Raw genomic sequence first — 16,372 nt, 5'->3', positions numbered from 1 at the left:
TAGAGAGGATTTGAAAGGAAAAGAACGGAAAAGATATCATGCAAATGCTAACCATAAAAGTAGAGGTAGCTAAAAATATTAGGCAAAGTAGTTTCTCTTATTCCAGAGATAAAGACAGACATTTCATAATGGTAAAAAGATTCAGCTCATTAGGGGAACATAACAATTCTAAATTTGTATGCACCCAACACCACGCCCTCAAAATGAAACTAGCAAAAATAGAAAGAAATAAAGGAGAAACTGGCCTGCAATTTGAGAAGAATGTATGTTGCCACCATTTATACAATAATTTAATGAAGATCCTCGCTGATACAGTAACTCGAGAAAAATAAATAAAATATATAATGATTTGAAAGGAAGAAAAGAGTATTTTAGATTTTTTTTTTTAACATCTTTATTGGAGTATAATTGCTTTACAATGGTGTGTTAGTTTCTGCTTTATAACAAAGTGAATCAGCTATACATATACATATGTTCCCATATCTCTTCCCTCTTGCATCTCCCTCCCTCCCACCCTCCCTATCCCACCCCTCTAGGTGGTCACAAAGCACCGAGCTGATCTCCCTGTGCTATGCGGCTGCTTCCCACTAGCTATCTATTTTATGTTTGGTAGCGTATATCTGTCCATGCCACTCTCACTTTGTCACAGCTTACCCTTCCCCCTCCCCATGTCCTCAATAGATTTTTTTTTTAACTTATTATTTATTTATTTATTTTTTGGCCGCGCCTCGTGGTTTATGGGATTTTAGTTCCCCAAACAGGGATCGAACCTGCGCCCTTGGCAGTGAAAGTGCGGGGTCCTAACCACTGGACCGCTAGGGAATTCCCTATTTTAGATTATTATTTTCATAAAAAGTCTAAATTATTAGAATTTAAAAGTGAGTTAAGTAAGATGTTGCTGGTTACAAGTGCAATTTAAAGTTGATTTGTATTTCTATGTAACATCAACAGTTTAAAAAAATTTTTTTAACAGCATTTACAAAAATGTCAAAAAATGTTCAAGTGCCTGGTAATAAAACCAACAAAAGATGTTCAGGACCTCTATAGTACAGAAAGCTATCAACATTATTGAGAGAAAATAAAGAAGATCTAAATAAATGGAGAGCTATACCATGGTCATGATTCATTATTTCAAAAGTGTTGACTGATCTACAAAATCAATGCAAGCCCAATAAAAATCCCCAGCTTTTGTTTTGTTTTGCTTTTGGTGAAACATGACAGTTGGTTCTAATATTTACACAGCAATGTAAAGGGCCAAGAATAACAAAGACAATCTTGAAGAAGAACCAGAAAGGCAGACATACTTAATCGAATCAAGACTTAACCTAAAGCTGCAGAAATAACATAGGGCGGGTTTTGGTGCAAAGATGGTCAGAAATAGAACAGAACAGAGAGCCCAGAAACAGCTTCACTCAACATGAGCCCTGCTTTATGAGGTGTGACCCTCGTCCCAGCTCAAAACAGCGTGTGTCCGACTCTATTGGAACTATTAGCAATGCCCTTTTTACTCTCAAAATCGTGGCACAAATCCAGCACCCTGTCCCCCTCCAGGGTCACTGCCAAGAGCCGAGATCTTGGCACAAAACTGTACATCGGTTGGGGATAAGAAATATACTGGAGGATGAATCTGGCATTTAAAAAACCACTCAGGACTAAGGAAGGATCTGTTGTACTTCGACCTTGGAGAGGTCGACGGCTCGTAGACATGTACAGGTTACAAAGTGTAAAAGCATTTCTTGCAGGGTTCTAATCATATGTACAGAACTGCGACACCAGATCCTTTCTACCTGAATAAATAGTCAGTAGCTGGTGTGACAGGAGCCCAGCCTACAGGGTATGGACAGAGCGTGCGGAGTGAGTGAATCTGTCAAATTACTCTGCCAAAAAGGATAATTTGTAGTGTGAAATCCCACAAGTGTCATGGAACACAGGTGATTTTCTAGCACACAGGAGAGAGAATTTAAAAAACCAGCCTGCATAGCCAGAGGAAGTTACTGAAAGAGGTTTTTCCGGAAGTTCTGACGACAACCCTTCCTTTATTTTGTAAATCTGTTAACAATAAATTCTGGTAGTAAGATCTTTTGCTTCAGCAGATACCTAAGGGCTTCCTGTCAGTTAGAAATGTAAATGTTTTATTATTGCACAATATTTTAAAAAGTCATTTTTCAAAGAATAAATGCATCGCAAATTTTAGTCTTCTGTGAAAATCTGATACATTAGCTGAAATATTTAGGAAACTGCATAAAAATTTTCCCATTTTTTAGTAAACCCAGATGTTTTCTATAAAGGCAAAACAGTAGGTACTTAAAATTTTCGATTGCTTTCATATGACCTAAATATATTAAAAGGTAAGGACTTATGTGCCTTTTAAACTTATTAATTTCTTACTATATTTTATGTCCTATACTACTTGCTGTTGTTGTCTGCTGAATTAATTTTCAAAAATTGATGATTTTTTCATCATTGTGGGTTTTTTTTTAACATACATTAACTCCAGAAATACTGTTAATCTAGAACAAGATTCACAATCTTCCACTGAACCACAACAATAGCATGAAGCACCTCTTAAGATTGTTCAAATGAATTCTCTTTGTTCTGATTTCAAAGTCATTCACTGGTTTAATTTGCGTTCTCTTAGCGTATATTACGCGCTAAGCTCCGAACCAGGCCCTAAGGATGCAACAATGAACCAAACAAGATCCCCGCTCTAGGGTAGCTTACGTCCAGTTCATACCTCTGGTAAACTGACCCAGTGGTAGCTGCGGTACCAATCTTTTAATGTCACTATGGATTACTTTTGTTTGTTCTAGAATTTTATATACATGGAATCATAAAATATGTGCTTTTTTGTGTTTGACTCTTTTCACTTAGCATGCTTTTGAGGTTCATCCATGTGGTCCTATGATTCCACAGGACCCAACGGAAAGCGCACCCAACCATTCGTCAGGTGGAAAATGAGAACCCGGTGTGTGCCTCTCCTTGTCCTGATTGCTGAAGACAGAGGATAAACAAGGCGGAGTGATTCTCTTGGAGGTGGCCATCCACTTGGGGAGACAATTACCACAAGGAAGTCAGCACCACAAAGCATGAGAGCTGAGGACAGAGGCACAAAGCATGAGAGCTGAGGACAGAGGCACAAAGCATGAGAGCTGAGGACAGAGGCACAAAGCATGAGAGCTGAGGACAGAGGCAGAGGCACAGCATTGTCAGAGGGAGAGGTGATCAGTGATGCTCCCTGGGGTGGGGGTCAGGTAATCCTGGAACGGGGTGACTAGCCACACAGTATCATCCATTCTCTTCATTGCTTTTGGATAATGTTTGTTCTGTTTAATCATTGCAACCGTCTATTTTCCTAACTAGGGATCACCTTTATTTGACTTTAGAAAGCTTATTAAGCTTTTGAAAAATGTCTGTATTTTGATAAATGCCATTTGCTAGGAATTAACCAGTGTTTTATGTGGTACCTTCAATATCTTTAAGTAGGACAGCTCAAAAATGTTTCACGAAGTGAACTCACCCATGTATTCAGCACCCAGAACAAGAAGTAGAATTCTCCCAGCCCCCTGGATGTCACAGCCCTGCCAAGGTACCCTCTCCTCTACTTTCTAAAGACCTAGAGGAGTTCTGTCTGTATACTCTCTGAGTTTCCTTAATTTTACATTTTGTGGATATATAGGTATCGTGTGTGGAGCCTGTGATAAATCTGTTTTGAATGACAACTTGCCTTGTGGAGAAAGCACCACCCTTGAGGAATGAAGCTCTGTATTGGCTTTGTGTGCACGTGTGATGATAAAATATTCCCCAAATAAACAACAAGGTCCTAGCACAGGGAACTATATCCAATATCCTGTGATAAACCATACTGGAGAAGAATATGAAAAATAATATATATACGTATAACTGAGTCACTCTGCTGTACAGCAGAGATTAACACATTGTAAACCAACTATACTTCAATAAAATTTTAAAAATATATTCATCAAATAAAGTATTTGGCTTTTCTATCCCTAGCTGGCTCTTCTCTGTTGGGTGTTAAGAAAGCCTGTAATTTTGAGCAAGGCTGTGACCAGTTACACAGGAAACCGCTGTCTTTCTGAGCGGTTCCACCACAGTTCTGTTACAACAATGAATAAAACTCTTGGTAAGGCTTCTTTGCGTGCTGCTTTTTAGAAGAAATAAAAGTAAATCAAAATCAGCATTGACATGGAAAATCCCAGTGAGGGAAAGCCAAATGATGGCTTAATTTATTGCTAAGAACCACCAACCCAGCAATCAAGCGTTTCACGTGGGAAAACCCCAAAAAAGAGGGACGGGGCCTGTCTTCCTCCACCACGTCCCCACGCACCCACCCTGCCCACTGGCACAGTCCTGCCGAGTTCCGACCTGTAACCTGGGGAGATTCTGCTTTGATGTGATTCCCGCATAGGTCAAACTGTAAAAGGAAGGTAGTGTCTCACTTCACAGGGTCAGAGTGCTCATGGGACGGGAACTTCTCCAAACTTGCTATGAGTTTGTTTAATCTCCTAGACAATCTGCTGAGTTGGATATAACCGGTATCCTCATTTTACAGACGACAAAACCGAGAGACAGAGACATTAGGCAAGTCAAGGGTCACAAAGAGCCAGGGTTCAGCCTGGAGTCTGGCCTGCAGAGCCCTTAGCCCCTGTACCGCACTCAGGATAACGCAGGGATGGGATGAGCTGACTGTGACTTACTGCTTGTCTTGAAGGTCACTGGTCAGGCGGAGGTATTAGTGCTCCTGTGTAGCGACGTGTGAATGTACTGTGCCGGCGGCCGGGGACCAGGAAGGAGCATGGCAGAGTCCTTGCTGTCAAGGAGCCCTTTTACGGAGGAAAATGGGAGGACGAGGTCAGCTGCAGAGGACTCAGAGCCCAGAGGGCAGGTTCTACTAGGAAGGGCAGACCCAGAGAGCAAAAGGAGGTGGGCGCATCATGGGGGCCACATCCCTCACCTGGAAAAGTGATGAATGAGGCCCACGTTCCGTAAGTTTCCCCCAAACCCTAACATCCTGCCATCTTCACGCCTGGTCACCGTCCTGCTCAGGAATGGGCCCCACTGGCCACATGCTGGTGATCAAGTCAGCGAGACTGTGCCAGGCTTGCAAAGCAAGATACTGGGGACAATTGGGTGCGTCCTGTGACTGCAGTTCACTGTGCTGAGTAAAAATTTAATGTACAGCCAGGGCTATGACCATGAGAAAAACAAAAGCCACCAAATGTTCCAGGTAGCAGGGACACTACCCTCCTCAGATGTGCAGACCCCTGGGGCCTGTGTTTACGGCATGGTCCACATTTATGGAACGGAACGAGGGAGCCAGATGCTTTCGTTCTCTGGAAGAGTATTTGCTGTCACCCACTCCTGACGTCGACGCTTTCTAGCTCAGAGCTTTATGGGCTGTTATCCAAGATTGCTTGTGGGCTATTATTGAAGACCGCTCTGTCGCTCTGACAACCAAGCGTGTTGCCTGGCAACTATTTTCTTGTTGATTTCATATCGCCTCTTATCATGGTTTCTATATCTTCAGCAAATCTACCCCTCTTCTGCTCCCTCTTGCTCAGGATGAAGTCTCTTTACATTCCTGAATTACCAGGCACAGAAACAGAGTGACGGATTCACCAGGCTTAATCCTAAGAGGCTGAGTGAGTTTCACTGCTATGACTGCGTCTCAACTTTGAGTTTGAAGCATTGCGGGAAAAATCCCTGCTGACTTTTAAAATGTGACCTGTGAGGCTGGTGGCGGAGCGCACAGCTGTTCTGGGGGAGACATAGGTGAAGTTCGTTCGCGTTCGGGCTCAGGGTCACGCGCTGTAAGGAATTTGGTCAGAACTGGATTTTCTTGGGGAGCCGGAGGAATGTGGTGCTTTGAGTTTTCAACACAAAGCAACCAGGCATGTTTCCTTTTTCTAGTGGTAAAAACGTTGGCAGATTCTTAAGCAGTTGTCATTCAAACTTGGTGGGCGCTGAGCACTTACTGTACCTGAACGAGGGCCGGTCTGAGCCAAGGAGACGCGCTGAACATCTGCAGCTGTTCCTGGAGGGTTCCATGTCCTCTGCCCGCACAGACCCTCTGACTAATGCCTGAGATTCTACGGCTAAGCTATATCCTGTTGCCGTAAAGAATCAGGCGTGCTTTAACATAAAAATGCTTGCTACAGGAATAACTGTCTTCAGGCACCACTGATGTCCTAGTGAAGATCAGTCATCACATCTCTGTAGGGCTGAGGATCGGAGAACAAGCTTGATGGGCGCGAGACCATGAGAACACCGGGCTCTGGGGAAAATGACAAAATAATGGGCCCTGGTGGGCCTCTGTCTGCAAGGACTGTGACAGTCTGGGGGCGACATCGCCCTCCTCTGTCGTGGTTTGAGATCTCACTCAGAATCAGCCAGGGTCGTCAGCTGCTTCTCTCCTGCGTCTGTCCTCAGTGATGTAGACACACGTCCTCATATACCTGCCTCTCCGTGTCTGTATATGTTCTCCATCAGGGGTCTTGACCGAGGCGGTCTTGCCCCCAGCCCCAGGGGCGTGTGGCAACATCTGGAGACATCTTCTCGGGGGAGGTGCCAGGGCATCTGGCGGGGAGGTGGGAACGGCCTACAGTGCACAGGACGGCCCCTCGCAGAGAATGACCTGACCCCAAATGTCAACAGTGCCGCACGCGGTTGAGAAACCCTTCTCTACATGGAAGCAGAGCTGTCTGTGCCCTTTCCTCGTTCCAGAATGTTGGTTTCTACACCCGTAACTATGGAAATACTACTCAACCTTCAAGTCCCCTGTCAACACGCCTCCTCCTCCCGAATCTTCTCCTGATACACCGATGTTCTCACCCGCACCAGATACTTCTCTGAATTATCACTGGTGACCCTGGCTTAAAGCTGCTAGTAGATTGTAAGCTCCTTGAAGGTAAAGACCCATTTCTTTCTTATTTTTGTTCCTTCTTCAGATCCTAATAATACAACTACAATACAAACCAGACCATGAACAGTACTATAATACCGAAGATGCTGTATGAGCCCTGCTGGAGTGTGAAGGAGAGAAAGATGGATTCTGATGTAGGAGATGGCACCGAACCAAGCCTGCCTATTACTAGCAGATTTACTCTCTGACATAAAGTGCCAACTCTTTCCCAGTTACATGTAGAAGTATTTTAATTATGAGTACATTTGGCCTGCCATAAACTTAGCTTGGAAGTTCTCTCACTGATTTTGATATTCCCAGAACTTACACATTCAATCTTTTAATGAATAAATGAGTGAATACAACTAGGTAACCAGGTCCAGTGATCACAAGGGGTTTAAGTCGAGACGTGGTGCCGCGAGGTCTCTGAAGGGCAGGCTGGTCCCCACTTCTTCCTTCTCCACTCTGTTCAAAGGAGGCCTTTCTGGACCTTTCTCCAGCAAACTCGGAACGCCTGTAGAAACTCGGATGGAACTAACTGGTGTTGTAGGAATTTGATTCAGTGCACAGTCAGGAGAGGGGGTAACTTTGTTAATCACACACTTACTGAGCGGAGGCCGGTCTCAGGCTAAACTCTCCATGACCATAACCTACTGTTATTTATTTTAATGCGTTTTTTTGTTTGTTTGTTCCAGGCAGCAGTATTATCAGGATGACTGAATTAGGAAATGGTGTTTGTTAGGCGTATTGATGGAGACAGTTATGATAGAACAAATGATCTATCAGAATAACTGACTTTGCTCTGTTCTTTCCCCACCACAGTTGAGCCTCTGTCACGCAGGCAGAGTGACAGTTGGTGATGCACGATTACTGCAGGAAGTGGATTAAATAACTCAGAAGGACTTCCCTCGTGGCGCAATGGTTAAGGATCTGCCTGCCAGTGCAGGGGACACGGGTTTGAGCCCTAGTCTGGGAAGATCCCACATGCCATGGAGCAACTAAGCCCGTGCACCACAACTACTGAGCCCGCGAGCCACAGCTACTGAGCCCGCGCGCCTAGAGCCTGTGCTCCGCAACGAGAGGCCACCGCAATGAGAAGCCCGCGCACTGCAACGAAGAGTAGCCCCCACTCACTGCAACTAGAGAAAGCCCGTGCACATCAACAAAGACCCAATGCAGCCAAAAATAAATACATAAATAAATAAACTTATTAAAAAAACAAAAAACAAAAAAACTCAGAAATTCCTTTCCTGTCCTACGATGCCTGTGAGATAGCACTGATTATCTACAAGTGATCTGATCTTAGGGCTGAAATAGACTGTCACCCAGCTCTACGTATTTATTTATGTTTTAACCACACAAGGAAAAGGGTCCCCAGCACTAAGTCATAAGAAGGAATGTCTGGCACACCTGGCTTCCCAGGTGGAAGCAAAAATCGCACCTGGACTGGTCCCAGAAAACAAACGACACTGGCCACTTCTGAAAATAGGCAGGATCAGAAGGAAAAATCTTTACTTTCAGTAGAAAGGGGTATTACATAGGGATCTTTCGAGAGCTATAACAAAACACCTTCCATGTGCCAGGCGTTTTAGAGTCACTATTCTCACTCCTCTCTGCCCTCTAAGTGGGAGCCCCCAGCTCAGCTTTACTGGTGAAGAGACCAAGGTGCAGAGTGTACACCTAGGGCACCTGAGTCCACACCCCAAGCTCCCCTCACCGTCCCTCTGCACCTCTGGGTGAGCGATTGGGGTGTCAGGGCTCGGGGCAGGGTTGGGCGGACAGGCCCTGGGGGAACAGGGACCGAGGCCAGAGGGGTGCGTCAGCGAACCCTGGTTGCTTCTGACTGAGATCTCGAAAAATGCCAGAGAAAGGTGTTCCCAGCAGATGTTATAGTTCTTGGAGACAAAGACCCTCTTTCTGGCTCCCATTTCAAAATAAATTTGAGCTTTTTCAATAGGAAACTGGAAATCCCAAGTTACCAAGTGAAGGATGGGTGTGAGGTCTCGAGAGCCGCCATGTCCCCTGCCCTTTGCCCCCTGCACCCTGAAGGCTTGAGTCAGGCCCGAGCCTCCATCCTGCCCACATCCCACCCGCCCGGCTCCCGGCCCTCTTTAGCCCTCCTGGCCATCGTCAGAACTCTTGCTGCAGGTTGTTGAAACCCAGCTTCACCTGGTTAAGAGGAAAGAAGGGGGCTGTCTACTGGCAGCTTGAAGAGATGGCCGGGGTGTGTCCGGGGACGCAGCTGGACCAGGAAACACCTGCGCTGCGGCCCGGAACGCGCCCAGGCTGCTGTCCTCGGGGTCAGCCATTTCCTCACCCTGCTTTCCACACTGGCACACCTGGGCGTCACGACCAGAGGGGCGCCCAGGCCTGTTCTCTCTGGGCCCAGGAGGAGCCGGGCCTGGAGGAGGGGCACCCGGCAGGCCACCGGACGGAGTCTGGCTCCCAGAAACCCTGCCATCACACGCTTAGAGCTGAGGCAGCAGGACGTTCCCACAGGGAGGGGTGGTCGGGTCGAGCACACAGAATTCTAGGTGCCCACCCAGCGTCACGACACCAGAGCGTCCCCGAATAACTCAGAACGTCGTTTCTCCATACGCAATGGGTGCAGAAACCCCGAGAGACCTTGTTACAGCCCAGATTCCTGGGCGCAGCCCTCAGAGATGCTGCTTCACTGGGCTGGATCCTTTGCTTCCTGCGCGTCTCACGGGCCCCGGGGAGGCTGTGCTGGCCCGGAGGCTCACCTGAGCGGCCCTGACGTGGAAGGCAGAGCTGGGTCTGCAGAAGCCCGGATGATGCGCCGTCCACCCCGGGGTGAGACGCCGCCTCCGGGCAGGCCTGGCTTGGGAGAAGGGCTGCAGAGTCCTGAGCCCTGTGCTGGGACGGTCTCTCCCCGGCTCTGCCTTCGCGTGGCCGTGACAGTTACCTGGCAGAGGGGCTGGAGGAGGCCCCGGGTAGGAACCGGCCTCTGGCCTTCCGCGGTTTCAACACGCTCGCAGCGTCCTATCCCAGGAGTGGGGAGGTGTGGGCAGACGGGCGAGGAGAGATCTGGCTGTGGCTGCTAAGAGGGCAGGTGACAACCAACAGCAGACCCCCATCCAGCCTGTGCCCTCAGGGCTGTCCTCCCTCCAGAAGGAAGCAGCCCGGTCTGCAGGGAGAAAGAGGCTAAGAACCGGAGGACGGTTTACCAGCTGGGGTTCCGTCCATTCCTGTGTGAATGTCCAGCAAGCGAACGAAAAACGTCTGTCTTCCAATCGTCAGGCCTCTGAAAACCTGCCGATGCTCGCTGACCCTTTCCTATATAAATGGCAAGAAGGGCCATAGTCCCTCACTTTTAGACAGCACCTACGTCACCTTACCTGATTTTCATAAGAAACTTCCAAAGTAAAAGAGGGCCCAGCGGCCTCTCTTATCCTCACTTTCAAGCTGAGAGAATTGAGGCCCAAGGGAGTGAAGTGACCTGCCACCGGCTGGACAATGGCTTTGTCTCAAAGTCTAGTTTTCCCATCATGGACGGAGGCTGGAATTGAATGGCTCACCAGCAAAATGCGGAGTTTCCTTTAGGCGGCTTTGTGGTGTGAACACAAGCCACACATCCTCAAACTGCACGTGTTTTTAGAGGTTATTGTAACCCACCCTCCTGCAAGGGATGAGGAGCCTGAGGCTTGGAGAGACTAAATGATACGCTGAGATTCCAGAAGTCGTCCAACTCTGTCTCACGATTATGACCTTGAGCATGTTCATTATATCCTTTTTATTTCACTTCATTAGAACGTGGACGGGTAAGGAAACATTGACTTTGCAATCAGTTTATTGCTTCAATAAAGATACTGCAAAAGGGACCTGGGTGGTTCTGCTTTTAGTGCAGAAGTACAAAATTCGTACCATATCCTACACGGTCATTCCCAGCCGTTCCCCAGCTCAGCGAGGCGGCCGGGAGAACGCCCCCGACACGGTGCATCCACTCCCTGAACCAGGGACACTTCGCACCTGCCCGGCTGAGACAGAACCCCGTCTCCCAAATGTCACCGTCTTCTCCAGCAAGAAAATCAGTAAACAAGCGCTTGCTGAAAACCTCCAAGGAGCCAGGCGTCGTGAGGTTACCACGATCATTCCTATGGTTGCCCTCAGGAGGCTTATTATCATCCGAAGCTGAAAGGCCAGAATCACAGGCAGCACCAGCCGCCAGGCGCGATGTCAGCGCGGGGCGGGGGCACTCTGTTCTAACTGGATGGTTCAGTGAAGCCTTCACATTTTTGCTGGGTCTTGAGGCAGGATTTCAAAAAATTGATAATGGAAGAAATGTAGGACTCCAACTCAAATACTTTCTGCTCCAGGAAACGGTTGAACAGTTGCCGGTTATGTAACTTCCCTCAGCAACGAATTACCAGCCGGGACCCTGCAGCTGCTCAAGCAGAGGCTGCCCGGACCCGGGCGCCCCAGGCACAACCCCTGGGCAGCAGCCGGGCACCTCCCTCCACGCACTAGGACTCGGGCTTCCGATGCCCATGGGCAAGCGTGCAGTCTGCCAAGCCCTCGGCCCAAGAAGAGACTTCCTGTTTTCACAATACTGGTTTCCACGGGGTGTGACAGCGAGGAAGTGGCAGGGCAGGCAGGAACTGCGGGCTGCAGGCTCCTATTCCTCCGTGAGAAGCCAAGTGAATCAAACCCGTGTTCTACAACGGGAGTGAAAATTAATCAAAGTCGGCAAGAAGCACAGAAATCGAGTTGCTTGAAAATCTCTGTCTTCCCTCGGGCCCAGCTGGCCGCTGTGGAGCCTCCGAGAGCAGCAGAAAGACGCCCTTTCCTCTGGCGTCAGCCGACCCTCCCCTGCCTGGGGAGGCCTGGCCAGCACAACACACGCGAGACCATTTCAAGGTGGATGATTTAAACCAGCCCCGCTGGGGAAAACCAGCAACCGCGGTTTGAAGGGCCCGACAGAAGGGAGGTGGGCAGGCCCAGGTGACACGGGGACTTGTCCTCCCGAGTCACCGAACGTGGTTGGAACCAGAAAGGAAAGATAAATGAGTGTCCAGGTAGGAGGCAGGAGGGGGGCAAAGGCAACTGTGCAGTTCTACCCACATCTAGAGGAGCCCGCTGGCTACTGGAAACTTCTTCCTGGGCACTGATGGCGGGTGGCACGGGGGCTCTCCAAGTGTGGTCTGCACGCATCGGCAGCACCAGCCTCACGGGGAACCTACTAGAAACACGTCCTCAGCCCCACCGCAGACAGACTGAACCAGCATTCTGGGTTCTGATGCGCACGGGAGTCCGAGAACCAGGGGCAAGGTGGCTAAGCGCCCAGGCTGCCTGGGTTTCAAGCCCGCTCTGTGGCCCCGGGACAGTCACTCAGCCTCTCTGAGTCCCACGTCCTCTTCTAGATACAACATAGACGAGGCTCAGCTGGTCATTTGGGAAACTGCGATGATAAACGTAAAACACTTCCAACAGTGCCTGACGTACAGCAGGCAGCACACACGTCAAGTGTCCCTGGAAGACTGCAACCCTCCCTATCCCCGGGCTGGCCTGCTGGGCTCAGCCCGGCCCCTCAGGGAAGCAGACGAAAGGAGCTGCAGGCCGGGCGCTGGCCTCGTACCCTGCGCGGTCCAGAGGGAGAGCAGTCAACATCCACAAGGGCACCAGCGCCCCCTGAGCTCTGAGCACGAGGGCACAGGCTGTGCGAGCACATCCGGGTGGGTGAGCAACTGGGGTGGGGCCTGACCTGGCCTGAGGGGTCACAGGCCTCCCTAAGGAAGTGATGTTTGAGGTGAGATCAGGAGAACGAGAAACGCTCATAACTCACCCTTCCTGAGCAGTCACGACGCACAGCCATCGTGCATGGTCCTCAGCAGGTCATTCCCGCTGCGATTAGGTAATATTTTGATCCCCATCCTACAGATGAGGAGAGTGAAAACAAAGATGATGACCCTGACCGAGGTCACCCAGGGGAGACGTGGCACAGACAGGACTCGCACCCAAGGAGACAGATCTGAGCGCTGGCCCTTCACCACCTGGGGGCAGGGGCTGGGGGCAGGGGCTGAGGGCAGGGAGGGAGGGAGCGAGGTGGGAACGCTGCTGCACGGGTGGTGGGGCCGGATGGGTGGGAGCGGGTGGGCGGATGCGGTCTTGTGGACTAAAGCACGGACTCCGTCTTCATACTGAGGGTGTGGGGAGGTCAGGCGGGGGGGCGGGGAAGGGTTGGTGGCATGCGACCAGACCCCTCCCCGGGTGGGCTTGAGGGCAGGGGGAGGGGCCAGGTAAGGGACGAGGCGGTGCAGTCCAGGCGCTGGAGAAAGTGGCCCGAGGTCCAGACCACAGCTTCCTGGTTCTTAGGAGCCCGCCGTCACAGCCCGTGCTCTGCGTCACACAGAACGCGTGGCCCCTGGGGGCTCTGTACGCAGCCACTGAAAGTCACCCACTGAGGCCAATTCCAGGACGTGACAAATCACAGGGTGAGGCGAGAAAAAGTAAGCAGGCTAGGAAACGGGTGATGTTGCTTCCAATTCTCTCACACACATTGGAAAAAATACCCCAAAGACGTATACTAAAAAGCTAGCGGTGGTTACTGTTGAGAAGAAAAATTAAAGTTGACTTTTATTATTGTTTTTCTGTGTGGTTTCTTCTGTTTTTGGCTGCACCTCCTCTCGTACCTTTTTGGCAACGGTCACGTTACTTTTGTAACCTGACAGGTAAATAGTAAGCTTTTTAAAAACCTGGTGATTGGCCCATGAGGTTAGCTACAAACGCTGAACCAGTCTTGGCTGAGTGGGGTCACGGGCACCAGGCGGCCGCTGTGCTGAGACCGGCTGTCGCGGCGGAGCCCGCCTTCTGGTGGACACACACGTCGAGCGAGGGCAGGCCTCCCCTGTCAGACACCGACATAAATGTCTCAGTGACAGTTTATTCACTCATTTTGTCAGTCAACAAATACACACTGACCACCTTTTAAGGGCCAAGCATGGTGGGGATATAAAACCAAATTTAAATACTGTTTATACTAATGACGTTTATAATAAAATGTTGAGGAATACGGCTTCTGCCTGCTTTTGTTCGAGGTTTTTGTCTCCACCTTGGTCCTATTCCTCGGAGACTAGTACGTTTCCCTCCACGCTGTTACTGAGAAGGGCGGATTTTTCTTGGTACATTTCCTGATTACAATTATAGGCCAGAAGCTACTGATTTTCATATACTGTTTACATCTGACCATTTTCCTGGTCCTATTATTAGTTTTCTCAAGGTCCACAATCAGGCGGAACCTTGTTTCGTCTAAGATGTGGTCGCTACACGCCTGGGCTCAGAGATCCGTCCGCTCTAGGCGTGCCCGCCCCGCCGGCCCTCCGGACCCGCGCTCCACCCCTTCCGTCCTGCTCTTCAACCAGGGGGCACCTGGCAGGTGCTGCAACGGGGGCACCAGCGGGGCACGGGGTAGGAGCGGGGGTCAGGCACTCACCTCCTTCTCCCACCCTTCCCCCACTCCTGCCAGGACGTGCAGCGGAGGCTGAGTCCCCCCTGACCCCACGCCGTCTACATAAGGCCTCCCCACTCTGGTCAAAGGCCAGGCCTTGAGTCCCTACGGTTGTGAGCTGCAAACCTTAATTATCCTGAATCCTAGTCAAGGCGATGGACTGAACCCGTGTCTCACTGCATGTCTTCCCAAGCGCCCGCCAACCGTGCAGTGAAGGGATCGTACGCCGGAGACACAGCAGCACGGCGCTGAGCCGGGGGAGAGGATGGGCGCCTGGCAACGCACTTGGCAGGTCCCAGCGGAGACAGCAAGAACCCGCCTCGTTCATGCGGCAGGCGTCTCCAGGGCTCCAACGGCAGTGGTCATCCTCTCCCACTCCAGGAGGATCTCCGAACTGGACCCCAGATAGAGCTGGGGGCCTGGGTCCCACTTCACTCGCAGAGATCAAGGGGACATACACACACACACACACAACACACACACACACACACACTGCTCGCTGGGAGACGCCTGCCCACGTGGCACCTAGAACGCAGGGAGCAGACTTTTCTCCACTTGGCGAGAGAACAGAAGAGGTTCTCTGGGGCTCTAACCAGCCCAAGAGGAAAAGCCCTGAAGACCCTGGCTTCCAGGGTTTCCAACAAATGGCTCCTTGAGGATCAAAGTCACACCCCGTGCCCCGTCCCCGCCCCATGCTCTGAGCTTCCAATCTGCTCTTGAGCTGAACGGGAGCACCTAACCCGGGGTTGCTGGACATCTGAGGAAGAGGCCAAAACGAACAGAAAAAACAACCGTGGAAGGAAAGAGAACATACAGGGAGAAAATTAAAAACAAATTTAATATCCTCAGGGAGATAAGATAAGTAATCACCAAACACACACAGGCTACAACAAAAAAAAGGACATTACCAAAAAAGTGAGCTCTCGGAAATTTATAACATGATGATGGCAAACAGGAAAAATAAAGTTGAGGAACTCTCTCAGGGAGTAGAGCAAAAAGACAAAGGATGGAAAATAAGGAGGAAAGAAACATATACAACCTCCAGAGGGCCAAGCTCCAGAGGCTATTCCAGAAAGACGGACCAGAGAAAGTGCAGGTGAGAAGAATCCACAGGTGAGAGCGGGCCTCTGCATCCGAGGCCCCCCCTTTATGAGCTGGGTGGTCCAGGGCAAGTTACCCAACCTTTCTGTGCCCCAGCCTCCTTATCCCGAAAATGTGAATAATGGTACTTAGTTTACTGGGTTATTACGAGGATTCAAATAAGTAGTCCCTGCAAAGTGCTAAGAACCAAGCTGGTACATATCATGACCTCAGTAAGCGAAAGCCATGGCCACCTCCTCTTTCACACATACACGCCACACACGACCTGTCACCAAATTTTATTGGCTCGTCCTTCAAGCGCCCTCATGACCAGACCAGCCAGCCTTACCATCTCCGCCACCACCGCTCGCGCACCAGCACCTCCCAGGCTTCGCAGATGCCGCCTGGCCCTTGGCCGCCCCTCCTCCCTTCCGTCCTGTCTCCGGGCCACAGCACAGGTGACCCTCAAGACACCTAAGTCCCACCACGTCACTCCTTTGCTAGATACCCCGAGTAAAAGCCAAGTCTCCCACGACCAAGAAGGCTCCACACCATCATCTCCTGACGACGCTCACTACCTCTGCTCCTCCACGTGCCGGATGGCCTCACCGGACACACTCCCCCTCTCGTTCTCGCGGAGGTCTGCTTGGCCACCCGAACATCTGGACCACACCCCCTCTTGTCTACATCCATCCCGGGGCAGTACTTCTTCCTTAGCACTTATCCCGTTGCCATATTGAAATGCTCTTTTCCACGCCGTTTCACGAGCACAGGATTGTTGTCTGTTGTTGTTGTTGTTTGTTCACTTATGTTCCCAACGAGAGCCCAGTGTGAGGCAGGCACTCAGTGTTTATTGAATGAAAAGAATAGAAACTTTCCCAGAACTCAAAGACCTGAGCTTCCAGATT

This window comes from Balaenoptera ricei, chromosome 11 (genome assembly GCF_028023285.1).
Source record: "Balaenoptera ricei isolate mBalRic1 chromosome 11, mBalRic1.hap2, whole genome shotgun sequence".
Classification (NCBI taxonomy): domain Eukaryota; kingdom Metazoa; phylum Chordata; class Mammalia; order Artiodactyla; family Balaenopteridae; genus Balaenoptera; species Balaenoptera ricei.
Note: the sequence above shows the minus strand (reverse complement) of the source record.